We start from the raw sequence: 12,405 nt of genomic DNA, 5'->3' as shown, positions 1-12,405 counted from the left end.
TGAGAAATGGTTAGTTGTCTTCGATCACAACAGACTGGTACAGTATATGTCAAATATTAATTAGCCAGGATATCCCCAGGTCAAAATGAACTGATTGAACTTGTATTCACAAACAACAGAACAAACAAAAAGAGCAAAAACAAAACCATTTTATGAAGAATTGTCTTGAAAATCGGTCAAATTTGACCCGAGGACCACAGGAGGGTTCAGCTGCAGCTCTTCTAACGTTATCAAACGGCCAGAAATTCAGGAATAAGATCCAGGTCGTAAAAAGAGTTGAGTGTGTGGAAGCTTTGGATCTGAACACGAACTGCATTCTTCCTTTGAGCTGTGAACCCTCCCCAGCATAAATTCTGGGGGGTTTCCCATTTTATGCATTTAAATGATTAATTGTGAGCAGCACAAAAGAGCTGAGCTCCTCCCAGGCAGTGGTTTGAGTTTCCTGCATCAATCCGTCTTGGATTCAGACAGTGGCTCTTATAGAGAGGCGAAGTCCCTCCCCTTCCGGTGGACCTCATGGGACCTTAATTGGGAAAAAAATATGAACAGTAGCGAACGGGGAGAGGTAAATTATTTTTTGATCCCATTTGAATTGAGCCATGGATTACACATATGATGTTCATCAATTTAAAAGATGATTTCTCAACCAAAGACAGTCCCAGTTAGCCTTAGGTTTGTCATATGGCCACGTAGTTAGTTTAGTTTCGTGTGAAACCACTCAGTGCAACAAGTTCTCATACCCATCTCGTATAATATGGACGCTTGGTCAGGTGCCTTTGTCGTTCTTATTGACACTAAAAGTCTCCTTTAGGGCTATAAGTAAACGCGCTTGGTCGGGACTATTGCCGTCCCTTTAGCGCTATAAGTAAACGTGCTTGGTCGGGACTGTTGACGTCCCTTTAGCGCCGCGCTTGGTCGGGACTATTGACGTCCCTTTAGCGCTATAAGTAAACAGGCTTGGTCGGGACTATTACGTCCCTTTAGCGCTATAAGTAAACGTGCTTGGTCGGGACTATTGCGTCCCTTTAGAGCTATAAGTAAACGATCTTGGTCGGGACTATTGACGTCCCTTTAGCGCTATAAGTAAACGTGCTTGGTCGGGACTATTGACGTCCCTTTAGAGCTGTAAGTAAACGTGCTTGGTCGGGACTATTGACGTCCCTTTAGCGCTATAAGTAAACGTGCTTGGTCGGGACTATTGACGTCCCTTTAGCGCTATAAGTAAACACGCTTGGTCGGGACTATTATATAACGTCACCTCATAACGTCACCTCATAATGTCACTTCATAACGTTCCCATAGCTGCTCTTGTGTGAAGTAAACACAACATTTTTCATCTTTCTGCTAAGATATTTGGGACTTTTTTGCAACGAAAATACGGGGATTATGAAATCGTGCAAGCCCCGCATATTTTGCTCGGAAATCGGTAATTTATGCGGGCAAAAGTGCGACGTATTATAATACAATCGTGTTTTTCTCGAAGGGACTGGTCAAACTGGTGAACATCATATGTGTAATTCATGGCTCAATTCAAACGGGATCAAAAAATAATGTCTTTCCCCGTTCACTCCCGGTCATATTTTTAAGATTGAGGTGATTAATTAAGATAGGTCCCATGGACCGGAAGTAGAAGGGCTTGACTTGGGCTATCTATAGAGAGAGCGATGCTTCAGCAGATTTACAGTCTTATATCTTATATATATATATATATATATATATATATTTCAGTTTTTTGTTGTTTTTAACTTCTGTTATTTGCTTTTTTTATGTGGTGCTTTTTATTTATCTATTATCTATCTATCTCTATTTCAGTGTTTTTGTTGCTTTTTTCAAAAACATTCTCGTTTTGGAGAATAAATGTGAATAAAGATTCCTGCACACAGAACACATGTAGTTTATAAATCTGATGTTTTATTCTAAAGTAAACTAGCCAACAATATAACGACTACAAGTCAGCTGAGATGATCAGACCATTACACACACAGCTGGTTGATCCTTTACACTTTCTACAATGAGAGGATTGTTCTTTACTTTTGATACTTCAATTACATTTTCCTGATGATACTTACAGACTTTTACTGAAGTAACATTTTCACTGCAGGACTTTAACTTGTAACAGAGTATTGTTACAGTGTGGGATTAGTACTTTTACTGCAGTAAAGGATCTGAATACTTCTTCCACCGCTGGAGAACTTTCATGGCCCTATTTTCACCATCTAAGCGCACAGCTCTACTCTCTACTGCTGTCTCTCTACATACTACTCTCTACTGTTGTCTCTCTACATACTACTCTCTACTGCTGTCTCTCTACATACTACTCTCTACTGCTGTCTCTCTACATACTACTCTCTACTGTTGTCTCTCTACATACTACTCTCTACTGCTGTCTCTCTACATACTACTCTCTACTGTTGTCTCTCTACATACTACTCTCTACTGTAGTCTCTACATACTACTCTCTAGTGCTGTCTCTCTACATACTACTCTCTACTGTAGTCTCTACATACTACTCTCTACTGTTGTCTCTCTACATACTACTCTCTAGTGCTGTCTCTCTACATACTACTCTCTACTGCTGTCTCTCTACATACTACTCTCTAGTGCTGTCTCTCTACATACTACTCTCTACTGCTGTCTCTCTATATACTACTCTCTATAGTTGTCTCTCTACATACTATGCTCTACTGTTGTCTCTCTACATACTACTCTCTACTGTTGTCTCTCTACATACTACTCTCTACTGTTGTCTCTCTCACATACTACTCTCTACTGTTGTCTCTCTACATACTACTCTCTACTGTTGTCTCTCTACATACTACTCTCTACTGTTGTCTCTCTACATACTACTCTCTACTGTTGTCTCTACATACTACTCTCTACTGTTGTCTCTACATACTACTTTCTACTGTTGTCTCTACATACTACTCTCTACTGTTGTCTCTCTACATACTACTCTCTACCGTTGTCTCTCTACATACTACTCTCTACTGTTGTCTCTACATACTACTCTCTACTCTTGTCTCTCTACATACTACTCTCTACTCTTGTCTCTCTTCATACTACTCTCTACCATCGGTATCTTATGCTGAGAGCCACTGACCAAGCATCTTACGAGTTGGGAGTGAGAACGTGTTGGACTCCCCAATGATTCACATCAGAGGCCTACGGTCTCCTCAGTGCCACCACAACCTTTTACAGTATTTCCCTAAAAACAGAGAGCAGCTTCTGAGAAGTGACCGTGACACATGCAGACTGCAGACAGTGTTGCTTCACCCCCCCGCAGGTCAGGATATGATCCTCCTCACAGTGACTCAACTACTGCTGACTACTACTGAGGCAAAGAGACACAAACTGGGCTGGAAACACAGCGAGCCATGAGGAAGCCTCATTTGGGAAATGTACAGGAAGCCCTCCACATTTCTTCCCGTATAAATGTATATTTAAGTTCCTGAATCGTTGAGAAGAAAAAGTCAAAAAGGCGACAAAAAAGCGGCAACATTGTCCAAAAAAAAGCGCCAAAAAGTTGACAGCAATAAAGACATCAACAAAGGGACAAAAGTGAAATGTACTGTATTGATAGTATATTGTTGCGCGTGGGTGGGTGCATTCCTGTATGTGCTTGCATGTGTTCAGTTACACGTAGAAGAGGGTTACCAGAAAGCCAAGAAACCATGCACTTTAACCCCCCCTTTTTGCACTACCTATTTTATTCCATGTTGTTATATTTGTACGTACATGTTGGCACGGGGAAAGGAGTTGCTTTTAATGTCATTGTACAAGTGTATAGTGACAATAAAAGGCATTATATTCTATACAGAAATCTTTTAACTTGGATGTTATTCATCCTTTGACTTTCAAATACTTTCAGCAAAAAAAAAATCTTTTTGATGCCTCAGTCTATATGTTTTAAACTTTTTGGAAATGCTCTTTATTTTCTCAGTGGACACCGCTGCGTAGATGGTCACTTCCGTTGTCACTAATTTCCATTGTGGCATTTGCATGTGTGTTGTGGCGTTTGCATGTGTGTTGTGGCGTTTCCATTTGTGTTGTGGCATTTCCATTTGTGTTGTGGTGTTTCCATTTGTGTTGTGGCGTTTGCATTTGTGTTGTGGCATTTGCATGTGTGTTGTGGCGTTTGCATGTGTGTTGTGGCGTTTCCATTTGTGTTGTGGCATTTCCATTTGTGTTGTGGTGTTTCCATTTGTGTTGTGGTGTTTCCATTTGTGTTGTGGTGTTTGCATGTGTGTCGTGGCGTTTCCATTTGTGTTGTGGCGTTTGCATGTGTGTTGTGGTGTTTGTGTTGTAGTTGTGGCGTTTCCATTTGTGTTGTGGCGTTTGCATGTGTGTTGTGGTGTTTGTGTTGTAGTTGTGGCGTTTCCATTTGTGTTGTGGCGTTTGCATGTGTGTTGTGGCGTTTGCATGTGTGTTGTGGCGTTTCCATTTGTGTTGTGGCATTTCCATTTGTGTTGTGGTGTTTCCATTTGTGTTGTGGCATTTGCATGTGTGTTGTGGTGTTTGTGTTGTAGTTGTGGCGTTTCCATTTGTGTTGTGGCGTTTGCATGTGTGTTGTGGTGTTTGTGTTGTAGTTGTGGCGTTTCCATTTGTGTTGTGGCGTTTGCATGTGTGTTGTGGTGTTTGTGTTGTAGTTGTGGCGTTTCCATTTGTGTTGTAATTCTCGGCCACCATGAAAAACAAACACGACCTAGTTTACTGAACGTCATCTATATCAAGCTTGAATGTTTCCAAGTAAAAGCATGAACTTTAAACCCCACAAGTCAGTCAAGTAATCAGTTTTGTCTTATTTCTAATGACGGTCCAGTGTAATCAAACAGATGTGTAGGTGTAGCCCACCTGTCAGCAGCTGGAGAGGACACCTCTCTGTAGGATCGGACTCTTGTGAAAACAAGCCGAGGCGGAGCTGGAGGGCAGCCAGGCAGGCAGCCAGGCGCTAGATGTGCTGATGGGGCATTTTGAGGCCTCTGGAGGGGCCAGGCTGCTGGGTCTGGAGCACATTAGAGAAGTTAAGCCCCTTAAAGCTGGCTGATCAGGGCCGGGAGTTCCCTTCCCAGGACAGTAAGTCAGTGTATCTCAGATCGGACGGATCAACCTAGAAACCTTTCCACAGCACCTCCACCCTTGTACATAAACATACACACTCCCACCGGCCGTGTACACCTGCAAGGACACACACAAGGAACTAAAATATCTCAACATTAAGAGAGTGGAATCCAGAGCTGCAAAGATTATTGGATTAGTAGTCAATTATTAACTTTATCGCCAGATATTTTGATAATCGATTAAAAGGTTTGAGTCCTTTTTTATGTAAAAACAGTGAAACTTGTGTGATGTCAGCTTGTTAAATGTGAATATCTTCTAGTTTATTCTCTCTTCTGGGACAGGAAACTGAAGATCTTTGAGTTGTGGACTAAACAAGGCATTTGAGGACGTCATCTTGGGCTTTTTGGGAAACACTGATCCACATTTTATGACATTTTATAGATCAAACAACTAATCCATTCACCCAGAAAATAATCCACACATTAATCCACCAAAAAAACAAACAGTTAGAAAACAATTAGTTGCTGCCCTAGTAGAATCATCAAATGTTCATTACATTCAAATCAAACTTATGCTGCGTTCCAGGCATCCCGTAACCGGTATTTTCACGACCTTCTCCCAGTGAAAGTCCCCTGGAACGGCAGTCAAACCCGTAACTTACTACCCGTGAACTGGTACCAGATCGTTGTACTCCCAGTTACAGTTTTTGATGTCACACACATAAACAAAGGCGTCTGTACAGCATCAACAGGGGGCGCCATTGCCCCCTGTTGATGCTGTACAGACGCCGCTGATTAACGGTGAGAAATAGAAATAAATAGACATGAATAGGCAACGTAAAGTAATTCCACACATTGTAATCAAAATAATACACATACGATTGTGTACTACTACAGGTTAAGTTTATTAAATGAAGCCCAAAATATGTCGCCGAATAGAAATCGCTAGTATCAGCTAGCGCTAGCTAACATTAACGTTAGGTAGCCACTAGCTAACGTTAACGTTAGGTAGCCTAAACTGAACCCTGGAACGCTACCAAGTCGTGAGTTGTGACTTGAAGGCCTTTACGGGCTAAAAATTGTATCTGGAGCGCAGCATAAGAGTCTGCTAACATGCTGATATTGAGCAGGTATAATGTTTACCATGTTCACCATCTTTAGCTTAGCTTGTTAGCATGCTAACGTTAGCTAATTAGCAGTAAAGTCAGAGTCCAGCTGAAGCGGATGAATGTCTTTAGTTCTGCAGGTGTTTGGTCGTAAACCAACGTATTGGACACATTGAAATGTTGACCTGATGAAAAGTCAGCAGATCACCAGAGTTGTAACAGTTCATCCTCACGGGAACATGAATTATATGAACCCCATTTCATCACAATCCATCTAATAGTTGTTGACCTGTTTTGCTAAGAAACTACAAATGTGAACCTTGTTGTGGCACCAGAGGAAAAGTCAGATGATCACCAAAGTCATAATGGTTTATCATCTGGGGAAGATGAATGTCTGAACCAAATTTTGTGTCAACCCATCCAAGATTTATTTAGTGTTTACACCTCATTATCATTTCATTTGATTCTGGTAGACCATACAGGAGCTTTCGTAGGTTTTTTTCGTATGTTCAATATTTTCCATGCCAGGAATGCTGTGTGGCCAGACCTTCCTTTGCAGCACTATGGAGGAAGGTCTGGCAATGCGAGACATGCAAGCAATCTTTTGATACTTTTCCCCCTCTCATTCCCCCCTGCTCTGGTGTTTCCCCCTCTCATTCCCCCTGCTCTGGTGTTCCCCCCTCTCATTCCCCCTGCTCTGATGTTCCCCCCTCATTCCCCTGCTCTGGCATTTCCCCCCTCTCATTCCCCCTGCTCTGATGTTTCCCCCTCTCATTCCCCCTGCTCTGGTGTTTCCCCCTCTCATTCCCCCTGCTCTGGTGTTTCCCCCTCTCATTCCCCCTGCTCTGATGTCCCTTTCCCCCCTGCTCTCATTCCCCCCTGCTCTGGTGTTTCCCCTCTCATTCCCCCTGCTCTGCATGTCCCCCCTCTCATTCCCCCTGCTCTGGTGTTTCCCCCTCTCATTCCCCCCTGCTCTGGTGTTCCCCCCTCTCATTCCCCCTGCTCTGGTGTTCCCTCATTCCCCCTGCTCTGATGTTTCCCCCTCTCATTCCCCCTGCTCTGGTGTTCCCCCCTCTCATTCCCCCTGCTCTGATGTTCCCCCCTCTCATTCCCCCTGCTCTGATGTTCCCCCCTCTCATTCCCCCTGCTCTGGCGTTCCCCTCTCATTCCCTGCTCTGGCGTTTCCCTCATTCCCCCCTGCTCTGATGTTTCCCCCTCTCATTCCCCCCTGCTCTGGTGTTTCCCCCTCTCATTCCCCCCTGCTCTGATGTTCCCCCCTCTCATTCCCCCTGCTCTGGCGTTTCCGAGCCCCTAAACCAGAGCCATTAGGAAACACTTCTGACCTGTTTTGGTTGGTAATCTGCAGGGTTGTGTTTCAGTCTCAACGGCTGCTAACGGAGACCTTTGGCAACACCGACACCAACGTTTCTCCTCCTGACTGGGTCTTATCAGTCACAACGTCTCCTTCTCTGAGATTTAAAGCTACTAACGTTACGGAGTCTCCACGCTGCCTCCTGTTTATGTCCAGTATACCAGGATGTTGATGAGATATGAGGTTTGGGCGTGTTACTTTAAACAGAGATTAGTTCTTCTATTGGTGATAAAAACTCGGAGCACCGAGATCACTTTGGGCTCAAAACTCAAACACTTAAAAACCAAAATGTAGCCTAATATTTGAAATAGTCTTGCGAGATGGTTGAGGTAAGGATCAGCTGTTGGGCAGATGACCCCCTCTCATGTAATATTGACCTCGACCGTGCAACTTTGCTTTTCTGTGTAAAAATGTTAACTTTATTCAATGTTTTGGTCATCTTTTTTGACACTTTTGTCGGTTTTCCTAATGTTTTGGAAATATGACGTTTTAGTAAGTTTTTTCCAATTGTTTTGTCACTTTTTCTGATGTTTTTGCCGATTTTTTCAATGCTTTTTCTGACGTTCTTCTATAAAAGACATTTCAATTGCTATAAAATTGACTAAAACACCCAAATTCAATGAAAGTAGTGAGCTGATCATTTCATTTACATGTGAAGAACATGTGAAGAACGTTTTTGTGACAAGAAAACCCAAATTTCTGATATAGAAACTGTTTGAAAAAGGAGGAGGGTTAATTAAACACTTTAGTTGACAAGCTTGCTGGCTTTGTCTTAGACCAGAGTCCTTCCAACCCAGAGAACCAGATCCTGAAGGGGCCTCCTGGGTTTGAAGGGTCTCGACATTCCCACAGTAGCACGGGCCGCTATTGTCAACAGGTCAGGGGATTGAAGGTAAATCCCGCTCTCTTTGTTGTAGTGCTGGTATGCGCTGACATCTGGATCAGAACACCCGGGCTGGGTGGGACCGGCTCGGGCCACTGCTCGCCTCCCACGGGTCTTAAGACCAACAACAGGCTGCAGGCTGAGCGGCTACAGGTGCACAGAGTCCTGCAGTCGGGCCTCCAACAACAAACAGCCACATGAGACAGGACTGCTGCAGAAAAGGAGATTATATTCCACCTGATCAGGGCTGTAGTCAAGACCACCTTTGTCGAGTCCAAAACAAGTCCAAGACCAGGACTAGTCGAGACCAAGTCAAGACCGAGTCCAAAAAGGTTCGAGTCCGAGTCAGGACAGAAAAAAAAAAGTCTTATGAATGACAGTATCAAGACAATCATTTTGAGTTATTATTTGTTGATGTAAAAGCAAAAACAGTGTCACAACCATTGACATATATAAAATGGACCAACAGATCCCGTGTCTCTGGACGGAGACCAGTGAAGGACATTAGAAGCTCTTTCCCGGTGATGGCTGAGCGTTACTGAGCAGCCTCCAACTGAGCTTGAAGACGTAGATGTGACGTGAGCAACCTGTCTGAAAGTTGGAAGTCTTCTGGTAGCTGTGCCAAGAGAAATCTCAATCATTCCCAATCTAGCAGAGACGGAGAGCGTAGGTATATGTAAGGAGATAACATAGACACAGGCTCATTATTGATCACTAAAATGATAGTTAACATTAGTCATTACACTTAAACAGCTGATGGAAGTCCAAACTGCCTGAGAGCTTCTCCTGTACTATACGGTAACTCCTCTACTATGAGACAGGAAGTCTCGTGGTTATGACTCAAGTACTACAGACCTGCACCTGATCACCTGTAGAACAATCTCACAACCACACGTTCTTCTGGGTCCAGCATCATTGTTTGTTTGGACTTTGAAAATGTCTTGACATTTGTAATGCTGCATTTTTCTCTTTCTTGAGAGTCTTCTGTAATTCAATAAAATGAAAAATTGTCAATAAATGGTCAAATATACTCTTGGGTTGCAGCCGAAATCTCCTCCTCTGCACTACATACTCAACATGCAAACTATCGTTCAGCATACTTTTGTGTTAATAAACAGTTAGTGTGTGGATCGTTTCGGACGCACTGAGCAGCAGGGTCTGGGTGTCCTCCCCCTGGGAAGTTTTGAGCATCAACGACTTCATTTCCTGTATTCGGATAATCTTTTATGCACCAGTTTACGGTGAAAATCCCTTTATTTAACCTGATGTGGAGAAGAAAATAAAAGATGACAATTCAAAATATATCAAAAATATAATGGAAAGTATGTTGTTACGTGTCATTGGGCATTTTTAAGAGGGTATATGGAAATCCTGGAGCTTTCTCAGTGGGTATACTGCGTATACCTGCAGATCACGGAGACTACACCACTGGTATTAGTACTTAAAGGATCTGAATACTGATTCCCTGCTCTCCTCCCTTAAATAACCAGAGGGATCAAACTAACTCTGAATGACCTGACACCCTGTTGCTATTTTAAATGCCAGCCTCAGTTGATGACTCATGCAAACAGCTTTTCACACTGCGTCTTCATCACGGTTACAAACCGACCCCTCAGGGCTGAATTAGCACCCAGCAGACTCCCCCAATACAGAAATACTTCACGGCTCTGTGATTACCAGGAAGTCCCTGCTGAGCCACTCACCCATCATCACCAACAGGTCCGAACGTCTGCAGCTCTCTGTCTTCACTTCCTGTGTGGAAGGTGAAGTCGTGCAAGCTTTCTGTTGAGAAGTGACTCTGACGCCACTTTAATCTCTGTCGCCTCTCTGTCTTCTTCGAGGTAATTAACTGCCCGATGGTTCGGTGACCTTCTGCATCGCGTCGGCGCTAATGCGAGGAGACGTTTGTGTTTGTCTGCGATTTTAAAGTTCACAGACAAAAGGAGCAAATATTTAAGGCCCAGTTTAATATGCAACTTCATTTTATACAATATATGCAGGGCCGTTTCTAGGTTTTAGGCGGGCCCTATGCAAAATGCTGTTTGGGGCCCCCTATCTTGTCATATATATATATATATATATATGCCTTGTTACCACTGGTCAGACTGGTGGTGGTGTAATGGTGTGGGGGATCCGTCATGCCTTGTTACCACTGGTCAGACTGGTGGTGGTGTAATGGTGTGGGGGATCCGTCATGCCTTGTTACCACTGGTCAGACTGGTGGTGGTGTAATGGTGTGGGGGATGCTATCCTATCAATATGGGCCAACATTTCTAGAGAATGCTTCCAGCACCTTGTTGAATCAATGCCATGAAGAATTAAGGCAGTTCTGAAGGTAAAAGGGGGTAAAACACGGTATTCATAGGGTGTTCCTAATAATCCTTTAGGTGAGTGTATATATATATATATATATATATATATATATATATATATATATATTATATTGCATAATGCTGACACTTTTGCACTTTTACTTGAGTGATTTTAAAGTTTAAACTTCTTTCCGCTCGCATGTTAAAGCCCAACAGGATGAGTCATCAGCCCCCGAAGGCTCATATGATGTTCGACCAACCAGAGAATGAAAAAAAATCTGTTAATGTGAATAATTGAGCTTTTATTTTTAAATCATTAATGAAGTTGAATGTTTATTTCTTGGAAGAAATGTCCAGACTGTGTTTACGCAGCGCTGACTGCTCTCAGGATGAGATGTAATGAACTGGATGTTATGTCAGTTATGTAAGTTTGAACAGAGATAAAAAACAACATCATTCAGACACCAAATGTATTTTTTATTATTATGAACTCTTCCACCAAGGAGGTCATGTTTTCCGTTTGGTTTGTTCGGTTTGTCTGTCAGCGGGTTTTCGAAAAAATTAATTTTGAACAGATTTTTACTCCTTTATCTTTTATTAGTTCAAGGCTGGATTACTGTAATGCACTAGCCTGACAAGCCAGACCCACATCCAGATGTTGGGTCTGGGTCTGACCCACATCCAGATGTTGGGTCTGAGAACTCCCCATTGGCTGGGCTCAAGCTGAGGGGCGGGACAAACGGTTGTCTTTCAAATTCCCTCTGCACGCAATAGGACAGCTCTCCAACCAATCAGAGCAGAGCTAGCTGATAGATTCCACTTTAAACTGCGAACACATCTTCCTTTTTTAAGAATGACTTCAGGGCCGTTCTTTGTTCTTTTCTCAAAGAAAAGCTGAACTCCAAGTCTTCCAGAGCACCAGCAGCAGCAGCAGCAGCCATAAGCCCCGCCCACCCACTCTATACACGATGTGATTGGCCTGACTAGAGTTTGGTTTTTCCAGCTCGCGAGCCAACGGAGAGTTGCTAGACGACCCTGGCTGCAGATTACATTTGCTGCTGCTAGGGGGGTCTACATTTCTAGGCTAGTAATGCACTTTCATGTTGGCCTCAATCAAACTTCTATTACCCGCTTTCAACTTGTGTGAAAATACTGCTGAATACCTCCAGACATACCAACCCGTCCTCACTACCCATCGTGTAAAGTACGGACGCTTGCCTTTGGCATTTGTTATTGACGCTTAAGGTCTCCCTTCCCAGAACGACGCATCCTAGAGCGACACCCCCCAATGCGTTTGTAACGTTACAGCGTAAAGCATCTGCCTTATCCGGCTCATTTTCTGTAGTGTCTGTAATAGAGCTGAAGATCTTTCCCCGAACACGATGGGACGGGTTCGGTCGGGTTCGGTCTTAATTTTTATCATTTTACACAGGCTCGGGCCGGGCTCGGGCCTGCACTACGGGTTTCGATTAGCACGAAGATGGATGCTGAGGAGGAGAAATGGAAGCTGGCCTCTGGACGACTTATTTTATTTCTTTGTTCCAACTTCCAAGTGGCCGATAGCCTCCGTTAGTCATGAATAAATGACGTAAAAAAATGTATAAATGACTAATTCTTGACAAAATGGCAAAAACTGTGTGCGTGTGCGTGCGCACATTTGAATAATGTCGGGCTG

Source organism: Sander vitreus, chromosome 17, assembly GCF_031162955.1.
Source record: "Sander vitreus isolate 19-12246 chromosome 17, sanVit1, whole genome shotgun sequence".
NCBI lineage: Eukaryota > Metazoa > Chordata > Actinopteri > Perciformes > Percidae > Sander > Sander vitreus.
Note: the sequence above shows the minus strand (reverse complement) of the source record.